This window comes from Erithacus rubecula, assembly GCF_903797595.1.
Source record: "Erithacus rubecula genome assembly, contig: scaffold_133_arrow_ctg1, whole genome shotgun sequence".
Lineage (NCBI taxonomy): Eukaryota > Metazoa > Chordata > Aves > Passeriformes > Muscicapidae > Erithacus > Erithacus rubecula.
Genome location: NW_027636161.1, coordinates 229,361 through 254,361, shown reverse-complemented (window position 1 = coordinate 254,361; position 25,001 = coordinate 229,361). Strand labels below are relative to the sequence as shown.

At 48.0% G+C, this 25,001-nt stretch overlaps 1 protein-coding gene and 1 pseudogene across 2 annotated transcripts in view; one reads left to right on the top strand and one right to left on the bottom strand.

The window, feature by feature from the left end:
• The window catches only part of LOC306815439 (Fc receptor-like protein 4), a gene marked incomplete at its 3' end in the record, with an annotated part of 222,821 nt that overhangs the window by 82,396 nt on the left and 115,424 nt on the right, over positions 1–25,001 (bottom strand). The window lies entirely within an intron of this gene.
• LOC306815440 (olfactory receptor 14A16-like) lies at positions 17,427–18,359 on the top strand (annotated as a pseudogene). Its single transcript has one exon. The product of its transcript is annotated as an olfactory receptor 14A16-like (transcript).

Genomic DNA, 25,001 nt, shown 5'->3' with positions numbered 1-25,001 from the left:
TGCAATTGTAACTTTTGTCACAAGGTGGCAATATTACTCTAAAATACACAATGACCAGTGACGGCAGGAACCAGTTGAGCCCAAACACCGAGTGTTACAGGGAATACCGTCCCCCTTAAACAGGAATTACCCACATACAACCCGAATCCAAAAGTCAAAATCACTGCAGGGAAGGGTATCTCTTTATTAAGGGAAAAAGCATCCACCTCTGGTCAACATAGCACATAGTATACAGCAATTTTAAACAATCACCGAATCGCTTTGTTCTTCTCCAGCCGTTTCAGTTTCCCAAAACCAAAACACAGATCCAAGCTCCCGCTCGCTTCTTCCTAAGTACATCTCACAAATCACACAAACAGTCATTCACAGAGGCAGGACCCAATCAAAATAATGATTAACACAGCAGCGATAAACAAGGATTTGCCCAATTCACCCAAAGAACTGCTGGTGGATCTCCCTGACAGAGCAAACTCTTTCTGTGGCCACTGCACCCTCCCGATGATTGCAAGCAAAACTGGCCAGGCTTGCACTGAGCACAGAACGTCTTCTGCATCTTGTCAGCTGCCTTTTAGCCATGTGTAGGCATAATTTTAAACGTACAATTTTGTCTGCAGTCCAGCAACATGTCTTGTCTGTCCCCATGATGAGCAGCTGGGGACCGGAGGTCCCTCCAGGAAGATCCCAGAGACATCCATAGCTCAGGTTACCCTTGCAGCCAGAGTTTGTCATGGCAAACTCGCCAATTGATAGAGAAAAAAAGGACTCTCCAGCCAGTTTAAGTTAGAAAGAAGTATATTTATTACAATGCTGGGCAAGCCCAGGAGAAATCTCCCACAAGGATGTGCAAAATACCCAGGCCTCTTGCTTTAATTTTTCCTTCAAAATCTTAGATATTAATTTCGTTACCCAATATGCCTATAGATATGAATTACCTAACACCCCATACCCTCCCTTTGTATTAAAATTAGCTCAAAGTTCTTTTGCACAGTCTTTGCACAGTTCTTTCCTTCAAATGGGTCAGTGGGTGTTTGAAATGGGTCAGAGTTCTCCTAATGATGAAGTCAGGGAGCCTTCCTTGCCTTCAGCTTTTCACCTTGGTCTTGTTCCTAGGTTCTTGGGCCCTTTGACCATAGTTCAAGTTCCCAACCTGGTTCTGGCTGGTTGCAGGGCCCAGGTGCAGTTATGGTTTCTTCACTTCAACAATATTCCTTCTGTCCAACTTGACACAACAAAGCCAAGCAAGTGGTTTATTTTCTTATCTCTACTGGCTCAGCCACTGATTATTAACTTGCTACATTGCTTCTACTCTGATCATTATATGTATACCTTCTATTCCTCAGCTAAGCTCTTAACCCTTTAATTTTTGCATCAGAAAGATGATGCTGTTTTAGATACAAACACAATCAAGGTGTTGTATGAGGATGCTTGTCCAAGTTTGGGACAAATTTTAGGAAAAAGACCTCCAAAGGGTCCCCTCCCCCCTTACAATTCCTTCCTTCACCAAGCTCGGAAAGAATTTTCTTCAGGGGAAAGTGGAAAAAACTTTTTATTAACAAAATACAAAAGAAACACTTCCCAGCACAGACCCAGATTGAGATGAACTCGGCAGATCTTCGCCGGGAAGGGCAGCAGAGCTTCTTTGGCAGACTTCCAGAGGTGGTCTCTGAAGTTCAGATCCATTTCCTCTGGAGCCGGTGCAAATCTTAGGGATGGGGGGGGGGGGGGGAGAGGGGCAGTTTAGGCAGCCGGGGGAAAAGCAGCTGAAGCAGCAGAGGGGAGGGGGGCAGGGGGGGCAGCAGAAGCAGCAGCAAGCAGCAGCAAGCAGCAGCGAGCAGCAGCGAGCAGCAGCAAAAAGCCCCAAAAGCCGAAAAACACCCGGCTAGATAAAACAGCCCGGGGGAGGGGCCGGCAGCTCCATGGTGGGGGGTAGGGAGAGGAGCTAGTCAAAACATAACCCATAACATTCCACCCCTTATCCCATATCGTGATCATTGACACACGATTGGGATACACACTTACTAAGCACAACATGAAAACTTTCTCTGACTTACTCAAAACCTTCAACACTTACACATTTCCTCCTTTTCACTTGCTCAGGCCTTTGTCACTTACACATTTCCTTCTATTCATAAAATCTGGCATACAATAGTAGTGACACTCAACAATAATATTTGTGTACAACTTTATCCTATAATCAGATCTCCCTGAGGTACACAGCAGGTTGTTCCATCCTTCTGCATTATCCACCAAGTACATCCTGGTCCTTGAGCAAAGGCAATCCCACGAATGGGTTTGCCTGTACTCGAAGCAGGATGAATCCATACTGTCTTCCCTAGCAACCCTCTAACATGGGCCACTGGGACTTTATCTCCATCTATTACATTAAGGCCTTCAGACTGGGCGGGACCTGTTCGGTTGGTGGAACCTCGAGTGTTGACTAACCAAGTGGCTTTTGCCAGGTGCTGCTCCCAGTTTTTTAGAGATCCCCCACCCAATGCCTTTAAGGTGGTTTTCAACAATCCATTGTACTTCTCCACTTTACCTGCAGCTGGTGCATGGTAAGGGATATGGTACACCCACTCAATACCATGTTCCCTAGCCCAGGTGTTGACAAGCTTATTTTTGAAATGAGTCCCATTGTCTGACTCAATTCTCTCAGGGGTACCATGCCTCCAAAGGACCTGCTTTTCCAGGCCCAGGATGGTGTTGCGAGCAGTGGCATGGGACACAGGGTAAGTCTCCAACCATCCGGTGGTGGCTTCTAACATGGTCAGCACATAACGTTTTCCCTGGCGGGTCTGAGGCAGTGTGATGTAATCAATCTGCCATGCGTCCCCATACTTGTATTTGGACCACTGTCCACCATACCAGAGGGGTTTTACCCGCTTGGCCTGCTTGATGGCAGCGCACGTGTCACAGTCATGAATAACCTCAGAGATGCTGTCCATGGTAAGATCCACCCCTCGGTCTCGTGATAGGTGGCATCCCTACCCTGATGGCCTGAGGCATCATGGGCCCATCGAGCCAGGAACAACTCTCCCTTATGTTCCCAATCTAAGTCTATCTTTGAGACCTCTATCCGTGCAGCCTGATCTACCTGCTCGTTGTGCCTGTGTTCTTCATTAGCCCAACTCTTGGGAATATGGGCATCCACATGACGGACTTTCACGGGGAGCTTCTCTACCCGAGTGGCAATGTCTTTCCACTCATCAGCAGCCCAGATTGGTTTTCCTCTACGTTGCCAGTCAGCCTTTTTCCACCTTTCCAGCCAACCCCACAAAGCATTGGCTACCATCCACGAATCAGTGTAAAGGTAGAGCTTTGGCCATTTCTCTCTCTCAGCAATGTCCAAGGCCAGCTGAACAGCTTTGAGTTCAGCAAATTGACTCGATCCACCTTCTCCTTTGGTAGCTTGTGCAACCTGTCGTGTGGGGCTCCATACGGCAGCTTTCCACTTCCGGTTCATCCCCACAATGCGGCAGGAACCGTCAGTGAAAAGGGCGTAGCGTGTTTCATCTGCTGGCAGCTGGTTGTACGGTGGAGCTTCTTCAGCCTGGGTCACTTGTTTCTGCTCCTCCTCATCAGCGAGACCAAAATCTTCACCTTCTGGCCAGTTCGTGATTATCTCCAAAATCCCAGGGCGACTCGGGTTACCAATACGGGCGCGCTGCGTGATGAGGGCAATCCACTTGCTCCATGTGGTGTCGGTGGCATGGTGAGTAGAGGGAACCTTTCCTTTAAACATCCACCCCAGCACTGGCAGTCGAGGTGCCAGAAGAAGTTGTGCTTCTGTGCCAATCACCTCTGAGGCAGCTTGAACTCCTTCATAGGCAGCCAAGATTTCCTTCTCTGTGGGAGTGTAGTTGGCTTCGGACCCTCTGTATCTTCTGCTCCAGAATCCCAGAGGTCGGCCTCGGGTCTCACCAGGCATTTTCTGCCACAGGCTCCAAGACAAACCATGGCTCCCAGCTGCTGAGTAAAGTACGTTCTTCACATCTGGTCCCCTCCTAACTGGGCCAAGGGCTACTGCATGGGCAATCTCCTGTTTAATCTGAGCAAAGGCTTGCTGCTGTTCAGGGCCCCAGTGGAAATCATTCTTCTTGCGGGTAATAAGGTAAAGAGGGCTCACAATCTGGCTGTACTCAGGAATGTGCATTCTCCAAAAACCGATGGCACCTAGAAAAGCTTGTTTTTCCTTCTTGTTAGTAGGTGGAGACATAGCTGTAATCTTGTTAATAACATCAGTAGGAATCTGACGCCGTCCATCTTGCCACTTCACTCCCAGGAACTGAATCTCCCGAGCAGGTCCTTTAACTTTACTCTTCTTGATGGTGAAGCCGGCTTCCAGGAGAATTTGAATAATTTTTTCTCCTTTCTCAAATACTTCCGCTGCTGTGTTTCCCCATACGATGATATCATCAATATATTGTAGATGTTCCGGAGCTTCACCCTTTCCCAGTGCAGTCTGGATCAGTCCATGACAGATGGTAGGACTGTGCTTCCACCCCTGGGGTAGTCGGTTCCAGGTGTACTGCATGCCCCTCCAGGTGAAAGCAAACTTAGGCCTGCGCTCTGATGCCAAAGGAATGGAGAAGAATGCAATTGCAATGTCAATGGTGGCATACTACCTTGCTGCCTTGGACTCCAGCTCATACTGGAGTTCCAGCATGTCTGGTACGGCAGCGCTCAGCGGTGGAGTCACTTCATTCAATGCCCGATAGTCCACAGTCAGTCTCCATTCTCCATCAGATTTACGCACAGGCCAAATGGGGCTGTTGAAGGGTGAGTGGGTTTTACTAACCACCCCTTGGCTCTCCAGCTCTCAGATCATCTTATGAATAGGAATCACAGCATCTCGAGTTGTTCTGTACTGCCGACGGTGCACTATTGAAGTGGCAATTGGTACTCGTTGTTCTTCTCCCTGCAGAAGTCCTACTGTAATTGGATTCTCAGATAGTCCAGGCAAGGTGTTCAATTGTCGAATATGCTCTGCCATCACAGTTGCAATTCCAAATGCCCATCTTAGTCCTTTTGGGTCCTTAAAATACCCACTCCGAAGGTAGTCTATGCCCAAAATACATGGGGCCTCTGGACCAGTCACAATAAGATGTTTCTTCCAATCCTTTCCAGTTAAACTCACTTCTGCTTCCACCAGGGTGAAGTCCTGCGATCCACCTGTCACACCAGCAATTGAAACAGATTCTGCTCCCATGTGTCTTGATGGAAGTATCGTACACTGTGCACCTGTATCCACTAAAGCTTTATATTTCCGTGGTTTCAAAGTGCCAGGCCATCGAATCCACACAGTCCAAAAAACACGATTTTCCCTCGCCTCACCCTGGCTAGAGGCAGGGCCCCTCTAAGCCTGTTTCTCCTTCTTTTCTGGGGTATACATCTTAGAAGTTCCCTCAAGAGGATCAGACATGTCATTATCAGTATCACGTTCAGCACTTTGGCTGCGAGAGACAGGAGCGGCTTTCCTTCTGGTGGAACTTCCTCTTTCAATCTTTTCTTCCTTCAAATCCCACACTCGTTTTGCCAGAGCAGCCGTAGGCTTCCCATCCCATCTTCTCATGTTCTCTCCAGAATCTCGCAAGAAAAACCACAATTCAGCTCGGGGAGTGTACCTCCTCTCCCAGCTGGGGGAACGTCTGCGTTGGGTACCAGGGTCTCTAATCTGTACAGCTGAAATTTGGAGGAGGTCCTCCTTAATCTCCTCCCTGAGTTTCCGATGATTTTTCTCTATTTTATCTTCTGAGTCTCGCAAGCGTGTTTCCACAGTTGCAATTCTAGCATGAGTCGGGCCATGTACTGCATCCGCATATGCACGAAGCTTCTTTGCCATATCGAGTACTGTCTCATACACCTCATCTCTCTTCATTATCGCTAAGGCAGACTCATATTCAGGTGGCCCAAGCCGCACAAGTTTTCTCCACATCACCGGTGTACATGGTACCAGGTCTGGATTTCTAGTTGTTACATCATCCGAAAAAATAATTTCTGCTACTGCCATTTCCCTGAGGCGTTGGACCCCCTGCTCTATGGTTTTCCATCGGGTCTGCTGCACATATAAGTCATCTGCACAGAAATATCTTTGTGCCACGCTATCCAGGACCCGTTCCCAAAGGCTTTGAGGGTTAGCTCCCCTCCTCACACCTTGGTCGATAACAGGATCATGAGACAGAGACCCCAAATGTCTCGCCTCAGAGCCATCCAAAACTGTGGCCTCCCCTGCTGCATCCCAGAGACGAACCAGCCAGCTAATAATAGATTCATCAGGTCTCCGGGTGTAATCTTTTCTTAAACCACAAAGATCCTTCAGGGAAAGGCATTCATTATTAGTCTCTGCTCTTCCATTACTTGTTTTAACTCCTGATTTTGCATCAGGAGGTGTTGAAGGTCCCTCTCCAGCATCATCATCATCATCATCTTCCACTAGCCTATCAGTCTTCTTGGTGCATTTCCCACTTCTCGTACTAGTAGCCACAGCCATTGGTTGGGGCTTGTTCTCCAGTTTAGCTGCTGGGTTTTGGCCTAGGGGGTTGGCTGCAACTTGAGTCACTGGGATAGGGGATAATTTATCTCCCTGTTCCCTCTCCTCTGTTTCCTGCTCTATCATGCCTAGCAGGGTACGATATGCATGTGCCAGGGCCCAGCTCACTGCAATAATCCTTTTCTCTTTAGAACCATCCTGACACTTCCCCTTTAAGTACCTTGCAACCTTAATCGGATTTTGAATCTGTTTTGATGGGAATTCCCAAATTATGGGGTCAGAAAACTCCTTTAAAATCTGGACCATTTTCTCCCATTTGCCATTCCACTCAAGATTCCTCCTGCCCAGCTTGACTCCCAAATCAGGAGTCCTCCCAGCCCCTTTAGAAATCTCGGCCTTAATTTTGTATAAACTGCAAATGGTGCAACAAAGACTTAACAAATTAACTGCCAAAAAGATAATGTCCTTAATATTCAGGGAGATCTGAATATTTTCTAATACAGATGTAACTAATTCAGAGGAGAGGAAAGGAAATAAAGGCAGAAAATCCTCTTTTCCTGCTTCTCCTCTAAGAAATAACACAAGCCATGATTTATATATTCCTGAAGCCGATTCTAACATTCTTATAAATTTCCTATATGCCATTATCACCAAGCCTAGCCCGATGAATATTTTGGTTAATACCCCTTTAATACAAAAACTTCGTATTAAAGACAGCACCGGAACTATCTCTGGATAAGTAAACAAGCCCAACGACCACAACGGTATTAGCACTTCAAAGAAACTTAATAACCACCCATACAGGCAGGCTCCCACAACAAAAGACATTCTGTATTTAATAGACATACCAATACCAACAGTTGAAAACAAAATATTATTAGAATAAAGTTTTTTCCACTTTTCTGGTTTCCCCGTACGGGCCACTAAAATAATTTGTCCAAGTTTGGGACAAATTTTAGGAAAAAAGACCTCCAAAGGGTCCCCTCCCCCCTTACAATTCCTTCCTTCACTAAGCTCGGAAAGAATTTTCTTCAGGGGAAAGTGGAAAAAACTTTTTATTAACAAAATACAAAAGAAACACTTCCCAGCACAGACCCAGATTGAGATGAACTCGGCAGATCTTCGCCGGGAAGGGCAGCAGAGCTTCTTTGGCAGACTTCCAGAGGTGGTCTCCAAAGTTCAGATCCGTATCCTCTGGAGCCGGTGCAAATCTTAGGGATGGGGGGGGAAAGGGAGAGGGGCAGTTTAGGCAGCCGAGGGGGGAAAAGCAGCTGAGCAGCTGAGGGGAGGGGGGCAGGGGGGCAGCAGAAGCAGCAGCAAGCAGCAGCCAAAGCAGCGAGCAGCGGAAGCAGTGGCAAAACACCCCAAAAGCCAAAAAACACCCGGCTAGATAAAACAGCCCGGGGGAGGGGCCTGCAGCTCCATGGTGGGGGGTAGGGAGAGGAGCTAGTCAAAACATAACCCATAACACTCAGGGCTCCCTCTCACGTCTGGGGCCCTTGCCTGGAGTTTTGGGGTAACCCTGAAAGTTTGAGTACCCCCTGACAGTCCCCCCACCACGGAGGGTCATCTGGGTCCATATTGACTGAAAGGATGCAACAGGACTCGGGACACTTGGGTGCTCCAAACACCACCTGGACATCCCTAAAAATCACCTGCATACACCTAGGTAGCCCCCAGTATATCCTGGATCATGGCAAAAATCACCTGGATACACCTGGGTACCTCTTGGATAACTGGGTCAACCAAAACCACTAGGGCCCTCCAAAACTTGTGTCCCAAAAATCCTCATTGCTTTGACTGGGTGGACCTGGTGTCCCTAAATTCGCATTGACATCAATGGTTAAATCCAGTGCCACAAAAATTTTGTTGCAACAAATCTCAATTTTGGCTTCAGAATTTCCAGAATTTGGACTCAAAATGGAGATTTTTGAGCTTACCTGGAGCCACACCTCCAACACAGGTCACAGGTGTGGGATCAGGGATTCGGAATTGGCTTCCAGGAATTCATCCAGTACTTCCATAAAATCAGCATCATGATCCTGGAAGGGAAATTCCTGGAATTGTGTCCAACATGTCCCCCACATTTTACCCAAATTACACCATTTTAGCACCAAATTTGCACAAAAGTCCTGTTGAATTTAATGGATAGGCTGGGTGTCCCTAAATCCACCAAGGTTTAAACAGGGTAGACCTGCTGTCTCTAAATCCCTATTGATTTCTTTTGGGTAGACCTGGTATCTTTGTATCCCTATTGATTTCAATTGGCAGGCTTGATATCCAAAATATGCCTGTCAGAAGATCATTATAACAAAAGATGGGCAACTCAGAGACATTATGAAAGACAGTTTATTGCTTTATTGCACCAGTCTCATAGAAGGGTGAGACATTAAAGGTGTTACATCCAATGCCATAATACCGGAAGCCATCTCATTCTTTGTTGCAATGCCTTACATTAGTTTTTTAGCCAATCACATATTTCTATGAACTTTGCTGACATCTTTTACACCAATCATTAATGGTTTTGCTTCCCACAGCTTTGCTGCCATGTGCATTTTTCAACCAATCCTATAACACTTCACAAACTTGTAATGATACATCTTAAATTTCTAACTAACTAACCAACTAACTTCTAACACCACCCTGTCACCCAGACCATAGGACTTAGTGTCACATCCAGTCTATTCTGAAATTATTCCTGGGACAGTGACTCATCCACTTCCCTGGGAAGCCCATTCAAATGCCCAGTCACCTTCTTTGTGAAGAATATTTATTAATGTCCAGTCTAAACCTTTTTTGGTGCAGCTTTAAGTCTGTGTCCTCCTGTCCTGTCACTGTTCCCTGGGGAAAGAGCCCAACTCCACCTGGCTGCACCCTCCTGTCAGGGAGTTGCAGAGAGTGATGTGTTCTCCAGTGGGTCTCCTCCAGGATAAACATCCCCAGCTCCCTCAGCTGATCCTCACAGGACTTGTGTTCCAGACCCTTCACCAGCCTTGTTGCCCTTCTCTAGACACTTTCAAGCTCCTCCATGTCCTTCCTAAATTGGTGGCCCAGAACTGGACACAGCACTTAAGGTGCTGCCCACCCAATGCCGAGAACAGGGAACGAATCACTGCCCTGTGCTTGCTGGTTGCACTCTTCCTGCTCCACAGGAGTCTGAGGGGTTGGATCAGGGAAATGGTGAGGAGGGGATGAGGACAAAGTGTGATTGATTGTCAGTCATGAAAGGTCTTGATTTTCATATCTATTCAGACTGCATTAGATGGTGCTGGGGGGTCAGTATCAGTTGTACAGTTCTGATATCCCTCTATAAACAGGAAAAGAATCAGGAGAAATCACCTCTCAGATTTGTTTTCACTTTAGTATATTTACTTGGAATACACTTTTGAAATCTATTTAATTAACCACCAAAGATTTGAAAACTTTATTAAATTATCCCCAGGAGCTTTTCTTATGGGTGTTTTTAACAAATGTTTATGAGCCTTGGTCACTGAATTCCGGAACTGAAGAGCTCAAGAAAGAAGAGGCCTCTGGAGTAGTAAAATTCATCAGTATCCTCCTAGTAGCTGAGGATCCATCCTCAACGGAGCAGGAATAATGGAACAGAAATAGGAACAGGTGGCACACTGATCACACCCACTGACTGATCACACCTGCTGACCTTACCCACTGACCACATCCCACTCACCAGCCAAAAGACCAAATGATCACACCCACTGACCATAACCACTACACACACTCACTGACCACACCCATATCCTAGAAACCAGTGCCAACACCCCACTGACCACACCCACTGACCACCCCAATGACAAATCCCATTGACCACACCCTGCTGATCAACCCAACGACAACCCCTCCGAAAATACTGAGCACATGCAGTCCTGATTGTTTCTGATCTCTCCTCAAAGTTATTCAAAATCCCCCTTCTCCAATAGCTCAAAAAGCTGGCTGCTTCCTTCTTCTATTTGACCAGGCAGAAATTCCATAAATACACACTTGTATCTCAAATGCAAAAAGTTAAACTACAAGGGGAGCCTTATAATTCATTTTACCAAGCTGGCACCATTCCCAGTCTTCTTCAAAAATATTCAAATTCTCTGGCTTTAAACCTTACCCGCAGACTGGACTCACTGTCTCGAGCTGATCATGTGCTACTTCCCAATTATAGGATCTCAGGAGTTCCAGGGCACACCTGGGGCACATAGGTCTCCTTTTATTAGATATACAATACCATCTCTTGTTGCACCCTCTACAGAGGAGAAGGACCCAACTTGGTTGTCACCCTGCTGCGCAATGAAAAATCGCCCGCCCACACAAAAAGCAAGGAGTTACCCTTATTAGTCCACACCATTGTGGGTTTCTGAAATTATTCTCAACTGGTGGCAATTCCAAGTCAAAAGCCAAATAATTACTTGTTCGAAGATAGCCCTTTCAGAAACTGTTCAGGAAACACCCGAGTGATGAGAACCCGTCAATTATTGGTGATTAAAATAACCAGAACCATCAGGAAAGCTACATCTGAATGCCGGCTTCCCATAAACTGAGATCTGCATTCACCAAATTCACATTTCCCAGACATGGTTTTCTCCAGCCCAATGCAGAGAAAGACTACGTGAATATGTGCAACAATAAAAAGAAAGACCTCTGCTCCAGGCTATGAAAAACTGTTTAAAATCTGGACTGACCTAGGCGGCTTTGTGAGCACTGGGGGATCCGATGCCATAGAGGTTGGATTAGAGTGTGCTCACCCAGCGCTGATCCCTGGCTCAGCGCTGTCTCTTTTTGATTGTGGGTAAGGAGGACCATATTTCAGTCGCAAAATAAATTATCACTTACTCTAATTATATTTAATTCGGCTTAATCTCGTTTATAACATTCTCATCTACAGCCTGAGGAATCAGGAGCTTGAGATGCTCTGAGGAATATGACCACTATGTGTTTCCAGAAACAATCAAGTGCCTGTTTGTTTCTGCATAGCATTCAGAATGGAACTCATTACAGACTGCCCAGACTGCTTAGTTCCATGTGTTTCTATTTGGTGCGTTCTACTTTTCCCTTTTTTTTTTTTTTTTTTTTTTTTTTTTAATTTTCATAGTATTTTCCATAAAGGGATGCCTTTAGTCACAGTATTGCTACATCAGTATCTACTGTGCTTGTGTTCAGCACAGACAGTAAGGAGCCATGATCATTGTGCATTGAGGTAAAATAAAGTGTCCTGCTCTGCCCTGTGTGACCCAGGTGCTTCCCCAGCCCTTCTCTGCCTCTGCAAGGGCAGTGCCTGTGAGCAGAGGTGGAGGGACTCCCAGCACAGCAGCACAGCCAGGGACAATGGACCTGGCTCTCCCCACATCTGCTCTTCCCAAATCCACCCACTCCTTTCCAGCCCTTCTGTGGTTGTAAGGCTGCAGTGCTCTGGCAGCTTGGTCACTGTCATGCTGTGTGTCCCTGCTGTAAGCACAGGCAGGGACAGGCCGTGGGCACTGCTGGGACACAGCTGGGCTCAAGCACAGCAGCTCCACCAGAAAAGGGATCTCCTGAGGGCAGGGCAGGAAAGCTTTGTTCTCCTCCAGAGTCACTCTCAGGAACAGGCCCAAAGAACAGACTCTGAAGAGGCTCCTTGTGTTCCCTGTTCTCCCAGGGCTCTGTGGGATGAGATCAGGGTCCCAGTGTGGCCGTCAAGGGACTCAGGTCTGGGTCAAGTTTGGCTTGTTGGTGGCCAGTACCCATCAGATGGTGAATGGTGTGTGCTGAACCTTGCTGGGTTTCTGCAACTTGTCCCTGGGCTGATGGCAGGGCAATGTTTGGCTGCAGGGCCTTGGGAGCTGCCAGGAGAGCACAGGGGACCTGCAGGGACAGGGTGACCCAGGCAGCAGCAGGGAGTGGAGCTCACTCGGCACAGGCCTGCCCACGGTGGGGTCACCCCACGATCAAGGACTGAATGTCTGCTGTGACCAGGAGAGCTCTGCAGCCCCAGGGACACAGCAGGCACAGGGAAAGGAGTCTGGGCAATGAGTGCTCTGAGCCCCAGGGACACAGCAGGCACAGGGAAAGGAGTCTGGCACTGAGTGCTCTGAGCCTCAGGCACCTTCCACAGGAGGATGCAGGGCAGCCCCAAGGCCATCTGGCAGCCCTGGAACAAGGCAGGCTCCTCTGAGCCCCTCCACAGCCCCAGCAGAGCCTGTGTGGGAGGGGGTCAGTGCAGGGAGCACCATCAGCTGCCTCTGTGTCCCAGGCTGAGCAGCAGAGCCCAGCAGAGGCAGCCCAGGGCCCCGGGCAGCACAGCCCCCGTGCTCTGCAGAGCAGCAGCCCCAGCTTGGGCTCTGGGAGCAGGGCAGGGGCTGCAGCAGCGGCTGCTCAGGCCAGCACAGACGTGTTCCACTGGCACAGGCTCTGTGGGCAGCTGGCATGTGCCAGGAGCAGAGCAGGAGCCCCTGGGGTGCAGAGGAGCCCTGGCAAGGGGCTGCCCTGTCCCTGGGGCAGCAGCAGCTGCCTGAGAAGCCCCAGGGCCAAATCTCTGCTGCTGTGCACGGCAGTGGGGCTGGCCCTGGGGCTGCAGGAACTGCCTTGGCTGAACATCTGCTGAGCATTCCAGACACAGAGTGTCTTTCCCTGACCTGCAGTGCCTCCAGTTCAGACTGCAGGAGGTCATTGTGTATTTTAAAGTAAGATTGCCATCTTGTAACAAAAGTTACAATTGTAGCAAACTGGTAATTTTTCGCGGTGTTTTCTGTGTAGTTATTCTGGCTGGTCACTCTGCCTCAGCATCAACTCACAGTTTACTCAGAGAAATGCAATGCTGTTCATGCCTAGCAGGGTCCCCCATTCCCCTGGGTTCCCCCAATTCCACCTGGGCCACAGCTTCCACCAAGTATGTCCCACAAATCCACCCCAGAGCCTGACACGGGGACAAGGGGCTGGGGCTGAGTGACCAGGACATCAAGGACGGGGATCATCCAGGTCACTGGGCCTGGTTTGGGTTCCCCAGGGCAGGGAAGGTTTCTGGCAGATGGAGCAGGGTGAGGGAGGGGCCTCCAGGATGGGGCTGGATCCTTTTGGCTGTGAGGAGAGGATGAGGGTGCTAGGATTGTCCAGCCTGGAGCAGGGAAGGCTGAGGGGCTCCCCATCCCAGCAAGCACAGGAAGAGTTTAAATGAGTCAGGCTGGTTATAGCATTTCCTCAGCATTCAAAAGCAGCATGGCTACCTTTCTCCATCCACCACTGAAATCTTTGCTAACAGGGCATTTTTCAAGCTGTTTTCACTGCATTCCAGGCAGAGCATCCTGATACAACACCTTGATTGTGTTTGTATCTATCATAGCATCATCATTCTGAGGCAAATATCAAAGGGTTAAGAGCTTAGCTGAGGAATAGAAGCTATACATATAATGATCAGAGTAGAATCAATGTAGAAAATTAATAATCAGTGGCTGAACCAGTAGAGATAAGAAAATAAATTACTTGCTTGGCTTTGTTGTGTCAAGTTGGGCAGTTGCAATATTGTTGAAGTGAAGAAACCATAACTGCACCTGGGCCCTGAACCAGCCAGAACCAGGTTGGGAACTTGAACTATGGTCAAAGGGCCTGAGAACCTAGGAACAAGACCAAGGTGAAAAGCTGAAGGCAAGGAAGGCTCCCTGACTTTATCATTAGGAGACCTCTGACCCATTTCAAACACCCACTGACCCATTTGAAGGAAAGAACTGTGCAAGAATTGTGCAAAAGTACTTTGAGCTAATTTTAATAAAAAGTGAGGTTATGGGGTGTTAGGTAACTCATATCTATAGGCATATTGGGTAACTAAATGTATATGTAAGGTTTTGATGGAAAAAATAAGGCAAAAGCCCTGGGTATATTGCACATCCTTGTGGGAGATTTCTCCTGGACTTGCCCAGCATTGTAATAAATATACTACTTTCTAACTTAAACTGGTTGGAGAGTCCTGTATTCTTTGACAATTGTTGAGTTTGCCATGAGAAACTTTGTTTGGCTGCAAGAGCAACCTGGGCTATGGATGTCTCTGGGACCTTCCTGGAGGGACCTCCGGTCCCCAGCTGCTCATCATGGAGACAGACAAGACATGCTGCACACAAAATTGTACATTTAAAATGATGTGTATGCCTGTCAGGCCTACACATGGATAAAAGGCAGCTGACAAGACGCAGAAGACACTCTCTCTCAGCACAAGCCTGGGCAGGTTTTCTTGCAATCATCGGGAGGGTGCAGTGGCCACAGAAAGGGTTTGTTCTGTCAGGGAGATCCACCAGCAGTTCTTTGGGTGAACTGGGCAAATCCTTGATTATTGCTGCTATTTTAATCATTATTTTGATTGGGTCCTGCCTCTGTGAATGACTATTTGTGTGACTGGTGAGATGTACTTAGGAAGAAGCGAGCGGGAGCTTGGATCTGTGTTTTCGTTTTGGGAAACTGAAACGGCTGGAGAAGAGCAAAGCGATTCGGTGATCATTTAAAATTGCTGTATACTGTGTGCTGTGTTGACAAGAGGTGGATGCTTTTTCCCTTAATAAAGAGATACCCTTCCCTGCAGTGATTTTGACTTTTGGATTCAGGTTGTGTGTGGGGAATTCCTGTTTAAGTGGGACGGTGTTCCCTGTAACACTCGGTGTTTGGGCTTATCCGGTCCCCTGCTGCCACTGGTCATTGTGTATTTTAGAGTAATATTGCCACCTTGTGACAAAAGTTACAATTGCAGCAAACTGGTAATTTTTCCTGTGTTTTCTGTGTTGTTAACTGGATGGAATATATCGAACTTCAGCAGGGAGGTTGGTAGCTTTGGACTGGGAAGAGCCTGCACAAGAGGGTCTGGACATTCAAGAGAGAAGAGGAATAGCTTGCTTTTGTGGGTGTTATGAGGCTTTAGGGGCTTCTAGAAGTTGGCACTCTGCATGGTTACTGTTATAGTGCAAGATTTTTGAAAAACGTTGTTATTGTTCCTCTGAGAGATGGCAAGGTCTATGCCCTCAGTGTAAATTGAGACATCCTAACCAAGCTGATTTTGAACCTAAGATCCTAAAGTTTGTGTGTGGCAAATCACATTCAATACCTGCAACTCAGGTATGAGTGTGGGAGAAAGCTTGGGAAAGGACTGTGAGGCTGTGTGGAGAGAGATTTAGGTGGAAACAGGATAAGACAAGAAGGAGGAGGTAATGAGTACTAGACAAAGCAAGGAGATTTCTAAGGCCAGTCCTTTAGCCTGTATTTTGACACACTGGAAAGATTTAGTAGGGTATGGGGGCACTGAAAAATAGCCAAGTTTGATCAACTTTCACAGACATATCCCTCAGTAGAATCCATTAAATATCAGGAAAATTTGGTGTTCCAATAAAACTTTGAAGTCTTGAGAAGTTTCTTTAACCCACTGAGGGACTTAATCTGATGTAAACAGCACCAAATCCCTTTGAGGGTCATTAAAATCCTTGTGCTGTGTCTGTGGTGCTGAGCTGGGCTGGTCTCCTGGCACAGAGGCCGCTCCCAGGCACAACCAAGAAGAGCTTCAAAAAGACATTTCTGCTGAGGAGCAGCTCCTCTCCCAGTCCAGCAGAGCTGAGGGCACTGCCTGCAGGCACTGAGGGGACAGGAGCCAGGCACAGACAGGCTAAAGGCAATCAGGACTGGGAAGAGATTGAGCTGAGACTTCACTTGGGGAAACATCTTCACAGCTCTGGACATGGTGAGTGTGGGGGTGCAGGGCAATGTCCCCTGTGCTCCTGGAGGGATCTCCTGGAGCCAGCACAGCCCACAGCCTGGGGGATGTGTCAGAAGGATTCTCCCAGTTTGTCTGAGGCACAGGAGGAGGAGGAGGATGTGCTGCAGAGCAGGGCTGCCCTGGGCTTTGTCAGAGGAACAGGGCAGGATGGCTCCTGCTGTCAGGGATGGCTGCAGGGGTGAATCTGGGGCTGCAGCAAGGGCTGCCCAGGGCTGTCCTGCAGAGCAGCTCCTGCAGCCCTCAGGGCTCTTGGCCAGCCCAGGGCATGTGCCACCTGCCAGGGACAGCTCTCAGCCTGCCTGGCAGCTCCCCATAGACAGTGGGGAGAAGTTGAAGGTGGAAGGAGCCACCCCCATCAGGGCAGATTCCTCCTGCTGTGGAGATGGTGCTGCATGGCCAGGGCTGCTCTCAGCTTTCTCCTCAAGGCAAGGGAAAGGGGCTGTCAGGTGTGTTTGTTTCACTGAGACTCCTGCATTGTCTCACTGGGCATCAGCATATCTGCCTCACATCTCCCTCACAATGTGCCTCCTCACCCTCCTCTGGTTGCAGACAGCAGCAGCACCTTGGCTTGCAGCATCTCTGTTTGTCTGAGGTGCCCTTAAGGCCCTGCTGGCAGGGAGATGCCCCTGGGCAGTGTCCTGTGCTAGGAGGGGTGTGCAGCACAGAGCTGACCCCCAGGGCTGGGCTGGGCTCTGGGAGCACTGGCAGGGAAAAGCTCTGGTTGCAGAGAAATAGCTCCCAGTAGGCACAACACCAGGTAGTAGAGAGTCACACCCGCCCTGGATATTCCTCCCTGTCCATCTGCAGAGGAAAAAAGGTGGGGGTTTAGAGAGATAAATTTTGAAATTGGAATCTGAAAAAGTTTTTTTAAGAAAATTTTATGTGTGAGAACCCTGTAAAAGCAGGAGGTAATGAGCAAATGCCAGATGTGTAGGACAGGTAGGTCTGACTGCACTGGGGCACAGGGAGGCCTTTTATCCCAAAGGGATCCTAAATGCTCTGACTGAGAGCAATGCTGAATTTGAGCCAGCAACTCAGCAGCAAAACCATAAACTCAAAAATAAAAAAAATTTACAAATTACAACCAAAGTATGAGTAGATAATTTGTAAGGATACTAAAGAATATTTCATAGGATTGGCTCAAAGAATTTGTTCCCACCTTTTTAAAGTCTTCTTTCAACAGCTCAGGATGTCCAGAGTGAAGCGATGTCCAACAGCAGCTCCATCAGCCACTTCCTCCTGCTGCCATTGGCAGACACGCGGCAGCTGCAGCTTCTGCATTTCTGCCTCTTCCTGGGCATCTCCCTGGCTGCCCTCCTGGCCAACGGCCTCGTCATCAGCGCTGTAGCCTGCGACCACCACCTGCACACCCCCATGTTCTTCTTCCTGCTCAACCTGGCCCTCACTGACCTGGGCTGCATCTGCACCACTGTGCCCAAAGCCATGCACAATTCCCTCTGGGACATCAGGAACATCTCCTATGAAGGATGTGCTGCTCAGGTTTTTTTCTTTTTGTTCTTTATCTAAGCAGAGTACTATCTCCTGACCATCATGTGCTACGACCGCTACGTGTCCATCTGCAAACCCCTGCACTACGGGACCCTCCTGGGCAGCAGAGCTTGTGCCCACATGGCAGCAGCTGCCTGGGCCAGTGCCTTTCTCCATGCTCTAATGCACACATCCAATACATTTTCCCTGCCCCTGTGCCATGGCAATGCCCTGGGCCAGTTCTTCTGTGAAATCCCACAGATCCTCAAGCTCTCCTGCTCCAAATCCTATCTCAGGGAACTTGGGCTTCTTGCTGCTGGTATCTGTCTATCATTTATATGTTTTGTGTTCATTGTTTTCTCCTATGTGCAGATCTTCAGGGCTGTGCTGAGGATCCCCTCTGAGCAGGGACAGCACAAAGCCTTTTCCACCTGCCTCCCTCACCTGGCTGTGGTCTCCCTGTTTGTCAGCACTAGCATGTTTGCCTATCTAAAGCCCCTCTCCATCTCCTACACATCCATGGATCTGGCCCTGTCAGTTCTGTACTCGGTGGTGCCTCCAGCCCTGAACCCTCTCATCTACAGCCTGAGGAACCAGGAGCTCAAAGCTGCAGTGTGGACACTGATGATTGGCTGCTTTCAGGAACATTAAACTACAGGTCAATTTCTGAAAATCACTTGTAATAAAAGTCATTTTTGACACTTCTTGCTGGTTTCATTTTGAAGATTGTCTTACATTGTTTTACCTTTTTTCATTAATAATGTCGACAAAGAAATATCATTGGTTGTGCCATTTCTAATTTGGTTTCTCTTCTCTTTCCCTGTGGCCACAAAATGTGGCAATGTGGGTCTGCACTCTCAGGGCCTTAAATGAACGAAAGGGTCTCCCAGCAAAGTTTTCACTGCAGATCCCCATTTTGTTCCCTCCTCTGGATCTGCAGCAGCAATATCTATGTGTAGAGCTGGGGCAGATCAGTGCTGGCACAGCAGCTGTGCCCAGCAGCAGCAGCATTTGGTGTTGCCAGTGCTGCTTCTGTGCCACTGCCCTGCTGCCCTCCTGCCCCTCGTGTTGCTGCAGAGCCTGAGTGCTCTCGGGGTCGGACACAGCCCTGGGGGTGGCAGTGCCAGGGCTGCAGCAGGGACAGGCCATGGGCACTGCTGAGGCAGCATTGACACCTCAGGGCAGGGCCTGGGGGCTCCAGGCTCCTGCAGCAATGGCCTCTCCCTTAGCTGACACAGGTGCCGCATCCTTGGAGGCACAGACACGGCAGCACTGGCTCAGGAGCTCCTGTTTGCATTGCACAGAGCAGGCATCATCACCCCCATGATGCTGCTGTGGGGAGATGGAGCTGAGTGAGTACAAATGCCATCAGCCCATGGGGCCAGCAAGGGCTAGGGAATGGGAGGGGCACCACTCAGGCTTGTCATGGCCTCTAAAGTCAGCCAGAAATTTTGTTCCATGAGCTGTGAGTTTCCTGTCCCACAGCAGATGTTTTTGCTCAGAGCCAGGGCTGACTGGCAGCCACCCGCAAATTGCTGTGGGCATTTCCTTTCCTCCCCCTTTGCTTTCTTTCCTCATTCCTGATCCATATTTCTATCTCTTTCCCAATCCCTGTCCCCTCCCCTGCAAAGAGCCCATCCCTGTTATCTCTGTCCTCTCTGGCCCCACTCCCCATTTCAGATCCTGATTTGTCACCATGGGAATTTCTTTTGGGGAGCAGGATCATCCTACAAGTGCTTCAGGAATTGTCTGCAGGCTCCTGCAGTGCCTCATGCTGCTCCCTTGCCACAGGCACCACAGGCCAGGGAGTAACATCTGGGCTGCTATGTCTGAGTGTGGGGCTCCCTGTTCTGGGCAGTGAGGAGGGGCTGGAGAGGCTCTGCAGCACTGACAGGATGGGCTTTGGGGCCTGTGAGGAGAAGCTGAGGGACCTGGGCTGCTGGACCTTCTGAAGAGTGGCCCAGGGCTCATCCTGCAACTGCTGCAGGGGTGGTTTCAGAGAATTAGAATCAGGAAGGCTGGAAAAGACCTTGGAGATCATCAAGTCCAACCTGTACCCTGACACCACCTTGTCCTGCTGAGCTTCCTTTTCTCCATGATAAACATCCCCAGCTCCCTCAGCCACTCCTCACAGGTCTTGTGTTACAGGCCCCTCACCAGCCTTGTTGCCCTTCTCTGGACATGATTCAGCTTCTCCATATTTTTCCTAAACTAGGGACTTCCAAGAGTCCTTGCACTGGAAAAATGGCCCCTTGATTCCATTGGCCTCAGGCTGTCACAAGGCTCTCCTTGGTTCCACAAGGCCCTGCAGTGTCACAGTGGCCTCTGTGATTCCACAGGACCCAGACTGTCACGATGGACTCCTTGCTTCCATGTAGCCCCACAGTGTCACAGCGGCCCCTTGGCTCTGTGGTGCCATGTTGTACTGCAGTGTCACAATGGCCCCTTGCTTCCCCAGGCCCCTGCAGTATCACAATCATCACAGAATCACCCAGGCTGGAAAAGAACTTTGAGAGCATCAAGTCCAACCTCTGAGCCAACACCAGCTTGTAACCCAGACCATGGCACTTAGTGTCACTTCCAGTCTATCCTGAAACACTTCCAGGCACGATGAGTCACCCACCTCCCCAGGCAGCCCATTCCAAACAAGACAAAGCAGTTCTCTCTCCATTTCTTTAAACATATTACATTCACTTGGAATACACTTCTGAAATCTGTTTAATTAACCACAAAAGAATTGCAAACTTAAATTGTTCCCAGGGGCTTTTCTTGTTTGGGTGTTTTGAACAGATGTTTATCAGCGTTTGTCACTGAATTCCTGAACTGAAGAGATCAAGAAAGAAGAGAGCTCTGGACTAGTAAAATTCATCAGCATTCTCCAAGTGGCTGAGGATCCATCCTCATCAGAGCAGCAATGAACAGAAATTGGCACAGCTTTGTGGCTGCCCCAGCTCTGGGATAGGTCCTGGGCCTGGAGCAGGAGCAGCTCTGGAGCAGCCAAGGCCGGGGCTGTTGTGCTGGCCTGGGCAGATGGGATGGCAGCAGGGGCTGCAGAGCTCTCAGGAGCTCAGGGAGAGGGGAGCAGGGCACACAGGGAGCCTCCTTTTGCCTTGGCCACACACCTTCTCATTCACCACCCCAAAGGGACACACCCACTGATCACATCCACTGACCACTCGCACTGACCCCACCCAGTCAACACACCCATTGCCAAGATACCAATGCCCATACCCCACTGACCACACCCAATGACACCCACTGAGCACCCCCACCCAACTACTGAATTGACCACATTCACTGACCACAACCACTGACCACACCCACAGATCGTACTCACTAATCACACCCTAATGAGCCCCAACTGAATGTATCCCTACTCACCACACCCTCACTGATCATCTGCACTCACCATACCCAGTACTCACACACACTGACCACACCATCACTGATCACTTCGCACACCCTGTTGACCACCTCAAATGACCACTGACCATTCCCACTGACCATGCCCACTGCTTACACCCACTGCCCACAATCCACTGACCACCCAACTGAACAAACTCACCACCCAACTGACCGTACCCTGACTGTCCACATGACACTTACCATACCAACTTACCACCCCAACACTGACCACAGCCACTGCCCAAACACCAATGCCCACATCCCACTGAACACACCAACTGACCGCTCAACTGACCACAGCCCACTGACTACACCCAATAACCACACTCCACTGACCACAGCAAGGACCACTTCCCACTTGCCCCAACCACTGATCACACCTAATGACCACCCATTGGCCACATGCAATGGTCACCGCACTCACCACAAGGCAATGACTATCCAAGTGACCACACCTCTACTGACCACTCAACTAATCATCCCCACTGCCCAAAAAGACCACACCAAGTTACCACCACTCACTGAACAAACCCATTGACCATATCCACTGACCACCCCCAATGACCACTCAACTGACTACATCCACCCACCACACCCAGTGCTCACACCCACTGACCACCCCTAATTACCACTCTGCACTGCTCACACCCACTGACTACACCAACAACCTACACCCCAACAGACAACCCCCACCCTACTGACCACATTCACTGACCACTCCCACCAACTGCAGCCAGTGGCCACACTTGCTGACCACACTCACAAACTCCCTCTGCTGACCCTACCCCAGTAATCACAGCCCACTGAGCACACCCACTGACCACACACCACTCTTCACACCCATTGCCCACAAACAGTGATCACGTCCCATTGACCACACTCCACTGACCATGCAAACTAATCACAAACCACTGACCACCCAAACTGACCAAACCCACTGACCACCCAAATGACTACACACAGTGACCACTCGCTACTGACCATCTCCATGGGCCACTGTGGTAATTGAATCAACAGAAATTGGAGGCATAAACCTGAGACCCTGGCAAACTGGGCACTGTGAAGATGTTAATTAGCATATTCCAAAGTAAATCCTCTTCCTAGTCCTAATTCTCAGTTCATCTGAGAGCTTTTGCCATAAAAGGGCAAATCCTTCAGGATTGGACCTTTGCCCTCAAGTATTCCCTATGTATTGTGAACCCGATCCCCTGACCCTGGTATTTGATTCCTGCCAATCCTTGGATAACATCTCTTTTGGATACTGCTTCACATGGATTAAAGGATATCTTGGCAAACCATCTCACTCATCCTTCTATCAATACAGCCACACTATCACCCAAATAAGGCAGTGAAGTTGTCACTAGGGGAGAACCCCCAAGCGATGCAAGACCTGGGTACCCCCAAAACTCACCTGGATAACCTGGGTAGCCCTTGAACATGTGGATCACCTGAAACCCCTGGAGCCCCCCAAATCCTCTTTGCATTGACAGGATAAACCTAGTGTCCCAAAACCCCCATTGCCTTTAATGGGCAGGCCTGGTGTCTCTAAATTCTTATTGACTTCAGTGGGGCAGACCTAGAATCCTTTATCCCCATTTATTTCCCAGTGGTCTCATTTATTTCCCAGTGGTCCCACTTATGCCCCAGTGCTCCCAGTAACCCCAGTGGCCCCGTTATCTGCTCCCAGTGCTCCCAGTTTAACCAGTAACCCTTCCTGAACAAACCTAATAAGGGGTAGACCTGGTGTCACTAAATCCACATTGGCTTCAACTAAGTAAATCTGGTGTTCCTCGAATCCCAAATGACTTCAGTAGGGTAGATTGGTGTCCCTCAATCACCTTCTAATTCAATGGGTAGACCCTATGCCACAACAGTTTTGGTGCTAGAAATCCCAGTTTTGGGCTTGGAATTCCAAGATTTTGGGCTGAAAACAGAGATTTTTGGGCTTACCTAGAGACACAGCTCCAGCACAGGCCATAGGTGTGGGATCAGGGATTTGGGATTGGCTTCCAGGAATTCATCCAAGACTTCCAGAGCATCAGCACCTTGATCCTGGAGTGGAAATTCCCAGAATTCAGCCAAATATTTCTCTCAAATTTACCCCAATTTTCCAATTTTAGCCCCAAATTTCCACAAAATCCCATTTGACTTTAATAGTAGACCTGTTTATCCTAAATCTTTATTGATTTCAATAGGGCAAAGGTGATGTCCTGAAATCCCTACTGACTTTAATATAGTACACTTCGTATCCCTAGAGGTCTATTGAATTCAATGGAATAGACTTGATGTCAAAAAAAAAACCCTATTGAGAGGTTACAATATTACAAGAGAGAGAACAACTAAGTGAAGTTGGAAAAGAAGGTTTATTGTTTTATGGCATCAGTCTCATAAAAGGGTGAAACATTACAGGTGTTACCTCGAGCGCCATAATACCAGAAGCCACCTCATTCTTAGTTACAATGCCTTATGTTAGTTTTTTAACTGATCAAATACTTCTATGAAGTTTGCTAGCATCTCTTTACGCCTATCATTAATTGCTTTGCTTCTCATGGCTTTGCTGCAATATGTCATTTTACAAACAATCATATAACACTTCACAAACCCATATTGATACATCTTAAACTTCTAACTTTTTAAGATGTTCTATTGCTAAACTTTTACATCTTTTCCTATCTTAGTTAACATATTGCTTTGCTTCCTTAATACATATTTCTGTTTACTTAAAACATATTCCTACATAAATACAAACTTACATTCTTGTTTCATGTCTATTTTACTTTTAATGCTCCAAGTCTCCAAGCTTTCTTCAAGGTCTTAGGTCAAACTTTGGATCCATCTCTATCTCTGAGCCTGTATTCACAAGGCACTAAGAGCTCTCCATGCCTGCATTTCCCACACCATTTTCATCTCTGCCTCCAATTTCTTGCTCTAACTGGATCCTGAGGACACTTTATCAGTTATGTCACTCAGTGGGACCCATGAATGGCATCAGAAACTTTGGAGTTCAGTTCTGACTGAATTCTTGAGAGGTTTCCTAACAAACCACAGTTCTGCCTTGATTTCCTTCTGGTCTAGTGCAATTCATTTGGAAGATTTTTCAGCTCCAGTTATGGAGAAATATATCTAAGAGCTTCTTAGAAATATCTATTCGTATTTTAAAAAGTATATTTTTGTTACTGTTCTCTTTAGAACAGAGGTGATTTCAGCATTCTGTGATTGATTGTTCTGAGAAATGGATTTGTAAAGGATTCTCAAAGCCTGACTGAAAGTTCACACAGTCTTGTACATGTGTATGCAAACTGAGATAAGGTGTGCTGACTTAGAAAGAATGGAATAGAGAAGACATTGTTGAGAGGGAGACTGAGCTAGAAAAAGTTTCAAACCATGGTGTTGCAAAAAGACCAGATATTCTGGAGAATTAGAACTGTGAAAGATGCATTGTGTCAAGACAATGTGGAGTAAAATAATAGGTGATTAATGTTACAAGTATTAACAGCATTGTGGGGAAAAAGTTAATAGTCTGAAAAAATATTTATAAGGTATTGTAACCAGGAAATAAGTTGTCTTCTAATAGAATGGCATTAAGATTTACATCTCTTATGTTTCTCCCTTCAACAAGATTGATAATGGAATGAAATCTTTTAAATGCCTCTCAGTTAGTTCATCTCCATAGAGCAGTAATTTCCCAACACTGTTGAGTCCCTGAACATCAGTCCCTGAGAGGGAGCTGAAGGAAAACTTTTCAAGAAATCAAAGTCATATTCAAACTCCAAAGTTTCTTGAAGTTTTAATGGCTCCCACTGAGGGACAGGAGTCAGAAAGTGTCACCAGGCCAGGTTCCAGTTAGAGAAGAACACTGGGGTGCACTCCTGACAAGTGGGAAAAAAC